Source organism: Callospermophilus lateralis, chromosome 11 (assembly GCF_048772815.1).
Source record: "Callospermophilus lateralis isolate mCalLat2 chromosome 11, mCalLat2.hap1, whole genome shotgun sequence".
NCBI classification, from domain to species: domain Eukaryota; kingdom Metazoa; phylum Chordata; class Mammalia; order Rodentia; family Sciuridae; genus Callospermophilus; species Callospermophilus lateralis.
Genome location: NC_135315.1, coordinates 113600630 through 113606736, shown reverse-complemented (window position 1 = coordinate 113606736; position 6107 = coordinate 113600630).

The window sequence follows — 6107 nt, the reverse complement described above, 5'->3', positions numbered from 1 at the left end:
AATATTTATTCTTAAAATTTCTAATAAGATATTTATATTAGTGATTGTGAAGGTGGATTGTTTATGATTCTATTTCACAAATCATGGAGTGGGTGACTATAGACTTTTGTAATATTTTAGAAAATGTGTTATTTATGAAATACTTGTGAATTAAACCTTTAATTTACAACTAAATTTACAACTAAAGAGCCTAATTTACAACTAAAGAGCAATATCAGTTTTTGAAAATTATAGCCTAATTATAACAGCCTAGTCTTATTTAGACTATTATTTTATATAAGAAGACATATCAGGGCAATAAATAAAGGGCATATCAAAACTATCTAGTGGTTTAATTTAAAGAATACATTCAGTATCATTAAGAGTACTTTATACTCATTATTCCAAAAATTGAAAGAAGGAATATTTTGTTGTTACCTCAAATATTAACATTAACATCAGTGTATATATAATACAAATAATTATTTTATATAATGATATACTTTTTATTTTTAGCACATTCTTGAAAGCATTTCCTTTTGAACTGTGACTTTGTCTTATAAACCATTAATAATTGTTTTCTATTTTTCATAGCAGTAACTCTTTTTATTATTTAATTAGTTCTGAATTGGTAAAAAATAAAACAGAAAAAAATGGAAGAACACTTTTAAATTATTCACACAATACTTATACTTAACCTGTTTATTCTCAAAACACTTCTTTATATATGAAATTTAAAAGTGCACTTAAATGATATTATATTAGATATGCAGAATTAGATTTAAAGTAACTGCAAGGTTATGAGTAGTTGAAATTGTTATGCCATTCTTAGAAGGCAAAGATACCATTGAGTATGAGAAGTTGTAGAATCTGAGAATTACTGCATATTTGATGGAGTGTCTTCCTTTCTGAGCTTCAGGCTACAACCCAATTTTTTCTTCTCCAGTCTGTACCCTTCCCTTAGATTGAGAAGTATTCTGTGCCCACCAGGGTCTCACTCTCTTTCACTTATGTAATGCAATGTGTTGAAATGCCCATTGGTGTTCCCATTGTAAGTTCAAGGTGCTAAAACTGGGCTTTGCTGCCCAAGTTCCTGAACTACTAGACAGGAGAGTTTTTTTGTTTGTTTGTTTGTTTGTTTGTTTTTTAAGACATATAGGAGCTGGAAAATTCCTGAATGGAAATAAAATAGTACCACCACTAGTCAAAATCTATACCTGCAGTATTCCCCAGAGATAAACTATTATAAAACACTATGAACAACTTGACATTTCTTGGGCTTTCAAATATCAAGTCAAAGTGAATTTATGTGTATTCATCTGTGAAAAAGTGGACAACTATAACATTCCAAAGAATTATGATAGTCAAATTAGAAATGTCATTTATTTTATCTTAACTAATTAATTAATTTTACATTTTTTTTGAGAGAGAGAGAGAGAGAGAGAGAGAGAGAGAGAGAGAATTTTTTTTAATATTTATTTTTTTAGTTTTCGGCGGACACAACATCTTTGTTTGTATGTGGTGCTGAGGTTCCAACCCAGGCCGCACACATGCCAGGAGTGTGTGCTACAGCTTGAGCCACATCCCCAGCCCCTAATTTTACATTCTTAATGTAGGAAGGCCTGTCTGATCTGCTGAGGGTTCAAATAGAACAAAAGGAGGAACATTGAATTCACTGACTGTCTAAGCTTTGAGCTGAACTTCAGTTTCCTGCCCTGTGTATTTCCAGTTTTAAGGCCTTCCAAACAAGGTGGAATCCAGAACACTCTTACTTTCAGATCTAGCTTTCTGGGTCTCCAGCTTGCAGATGGAAGATCTTGGGGAACTCCTCAGTCTCCCTATATCATGAATCAATACTTTATCATTTATATGTTGTTTCCCTAGAGATCCTAATACAGATGTATTTATTCCTCACTCATTTTTTTTCCTAGTGAACTTCACTATGGTTTAGAAGTGTATTCCAAGACCTAATATCTAAAAGGCTTGGTTGTAGCCTGTGGTGCTATGTGGAGGTGGTGGAACCTTTAAGAGACAGGGTCTGGTGGAAAAAATGCTGAGTTACTTGGAGCCTACAGTTGAAGGGGATATTGGGACCAAGGCCCTTTCCTTTTTCTCTCCTTCTCCTGGTCTGTCTCTATCTCTCTCCTTCTCTTTTACTCCTCACCTGCTGTAAAGGGAGCAGACCTCTTTCACAACATACTCCTGCCATGAGGTTCTGTGTCACTATGTCAAAATCAAATAGGACCAAGTAACCATGGACTGAAACTTCAAAAAATGTGACTTAAAATAAATTTTTTCTTCTTAAAAGTTGATTATTTTAGGTTTTGTTAGAATATCAGAAATTTCAGACAGCTATTAATAGATATGAGGAGTTTTGAAAAATTATACATCTCAATCAAAATATATAAACTAGTCCACTATACAATATCACAGAAAATGTCTTTATCAGCCTACCTGTTCATTCCTCCTGAGAGATTTTTTCTATGACTCTAAATTAATTATGACTATTATTTATTTATTTTACATATATATAGACTTATACATACAATGTATATATTTAGTTGTAGTTGGCTACAATACCTTTATTTTATTTATGTATTTATATGTGGCACTGAGGATCGAACCCAGGGCCTCCCACTTGCTAGGCAAGCACTCTACCGATGAGCCATAACCCCAGCCCAACTATTATTAACATAAATGTAAATAGGATCTTTCACTTAAAATATTCTTTTGATGTTGTTTATGTTATTGCGAATACTAAAAGTATTTTATAATTATGTTATATTTAATAAACATTGTATACATTTTTGTGCATTATTTACAGATTTAAGCTATCTTGAGAAAGGTTTTTGTCAATATTATTGTACAAGACTTTTATGCGCCAACATTATTATTTCTCTTGACAAACTATATCATTACCTGGATCACATAGTAAATATATTTTAAATATATTAAAAATATCAATCAGACTTTGAACATATTTTGCAATCCAACCACTATTGTGTGAAATTTTCAGAACTTCCACATCTTCAGGTACCTGACAATATAATTTTATCCACTCTCGAAAGATTGAACATAATTTCATTGTTATTTAGTTTGCATTTTCCTGTGGTTGACTGTCAATCTTGAGTATACTCCATTTGCTTATTGAAAAATAGCATAACTATATTTGTAAATACCTTTTGAATCATTTCCCCATTTTTCTTGTTTATCTTCTTTTTCCTTTTTGTTTTACTGATTTATCATTTTTAAAATTTTTTTCGAAGAAATGACATTTGAGTTAGTAATTTTTTCTTTAGTGTGGCTGTAATCCATTTCATTGACTTATGCTCTCTAATTTGTAATTTAGTACATCTTATATACTTCCTATTGAATTTCCTCAGCTTCTAAAGTTGAAAAACAAGACATGTGGTTTTAATACATTTTTTTCTTATTAGAAAATCATGTAAGTCAAACACGGCGGCAGATGCGAAGAGATCAATTCTCTGACCTCTTCAGCTGCGCGGGCAAAGGGAGTCTTAAACTGTCTGAATGCTGTTTGCTCAGGATCACTAGGCAATGCTGGGCTGACATGGACCTGGGGCAAACAGTCTGCTTGAGCGAGCCGGTCCAGACCCACCCTGTGCATTGGACACGCAGCAAAGGGAACGAACTGCCACCATCTGCATGGGATATCACCATGGCAGATAACTGACATCACCAGAATGCAACGGAGAAGATAACTTCATTGAAACCGGTGGCTGCAGGTGTGTAACCCCCCGAGAGCATGATAGTCAGACTGAGGAAATCAGGAGTGGCGCAGAACTGGCGCCACAGGACCCCCGGCTACCGCTTCCATCAGCGCTGACAACTGAGGTCTCTTACACCAGCTCCCAGGGCATGGCTACCGGAGGGCAGGCAAAATACGCTGAGGGTTCTGAGCCCCGTGCTCCACAACCTAAGGTTCTGAGGGAATGGCAAGCAGGGAGGGTGTGCCCAGACGTTCAAGAAAATAGGGCTCTCAGGAGCAGCAGACCTGGCGTGTAGCCAGTATTGTGGTGAGCATCACTGGTGAGCGGGGCCTGGCTGGAGAAAAAGTGGGGAAGTGACTAGACACAAGAAGAGGCCCTAGACACTCAGGATTGGAGAGCCGCCCAGTGGGGGAGGAGGAGCCGCTTCACAGTGATTGGTTCCTGCATATTGAGAGGAGAAGATTGGCCTGATGGGCACAGCTCCACCTACTGGAAGATAAGTTAATCAAACTCAAAGACTGCATTTAAAAAAATATATTATTATTATTATTATTATCTTTCTTTTTTAATTTTTTTATTTTTTAATTTATTTTATTTTTTTATTTTCTATTTTTTTCTTTTGTCTTTTCACTTCTTTTTAGTTTCCTTATTCCCACTTTCTTGAATCCTACTTGTTTACTCTCATTCTCTTTAGCGACTTCTTCCCTCCTCTTCTAATACCTTTCCTCCCAAGCATCACGACGCTGTTGTGTAATTTACTAAATATGTATAGGTAAATGTTCTGAGGCGTTATATAGTGCTACCAATTCCCTAGCTACCCCCAAATACTCCAGACCATTCTGTTAATATCCCTCGTCAAGAGATACCAACCTCAATACCATCATATCACTAGACCTAAACATAAGTCCCAAACCAAACCGCAGACTGCTATATGCCATCAGAATTTGTACACAGTTTAGGAAACGAATGAATCTGCAATAAAGTGCAACAAAACTCATCATATCTAGTTATAGTCTCCCATCACAAAAGAGAGACCCCAGAGACACACAAAACCAAATAAATTTATAGGAGTAAACAGTAACTTAGCAGTCAAACAGAACCGGAAGTAACATGAGCAGAATAAAAAAGCAAGGAAGAAAAGGAGTACAAACAATGCAGGACAGCCTAAATATAGAGGAGAACCTAGAGGCATCAGAAAAATGGTCAAATATAGAACTCAAGGAATACCATAGACAGATGGAATGGAATCTTAAAGTGGACAAGAGACAGCAAATTCAAACAATGAAAGAACACATTGAAAATTAATTACATAAACAGATAAAAGAAGCATATAAACAACTTTACCAGGAGATAGAGACTATAAAAAAAATTAAATAATAATCCTAGAAATGTAGGAAACTATAAACCAAATTAAAAACTCAAATGAGAGTATTACTAACAGAGTGGAACAAGTAGAAGCCAGAACATCAGACAATGAAGACAAAATATATCATCTTGAAAATAGTCTAGCCAACTCAAAAAGGCTGGTAAGAAACCAGGAGAAAAACATCCAAGAGATATGTGATAACATAAAAAAAAACAAACTTAAGAGTCATCATGATAGAGGAAGGTATAGAGGTACAAACCAAGGGAATGAGCATTCTGTTGAATGAAATAATTTTGGAAAACTTTCCAGATATAAAAAAGGAAACGGATATACAAATTTTAGATGCATACAGGACACCCGAGCATACAGAATAATAGTAGAACAATGCCAAGACACATTGTTTTGAAGATATCCAATATACAGAACAAAGAGAAATTATTAAAAGCTATAAGAGAAAGGAGGCAGATTATATTCAGGCGTAAACCAATAAGGTTAACGGCAGATTTTTCATCACAGACATTGAAAGTGAGAAGATCCTGGAACAACGTATTTCAAACACTGAAAGATAATGGATGCCAACTAGAATTTTGAATCCAGCAAAATTAAGCTTCAGGTATGACAACCAAATAAAAATCTTTCATGATAAACAAAAGTTAAAAGAATTTGCAGCCAGAAAACCAGCACTGCAAAGCATCTTGAGCAAAACACTACACGAGGAAGAAATGAAAAACAATATCCAAAACCAACAGTGGGAAGTACCTCAGTAAAGCGAGGGGGCCTGGAAGAAGCTAATCATGAAGAAACAAACCAAATTAAAAAAAAAAAAGATAAATAATCAAACATGGCTGGAAGTACAAACCATCAATAGTAACCCTAAATGTTAATGGCTTAAACTTGCCAAGAAAGTGACATAGGCTGGTTACATGGATTAAAAAAAAACAAATCCAACAATATGCTGCCTCCAGGAGACACATCTGATTGGAAAAGACATAAACAGGCTGAAGGTGAAAGGTGGGGAAAAATCATACCAC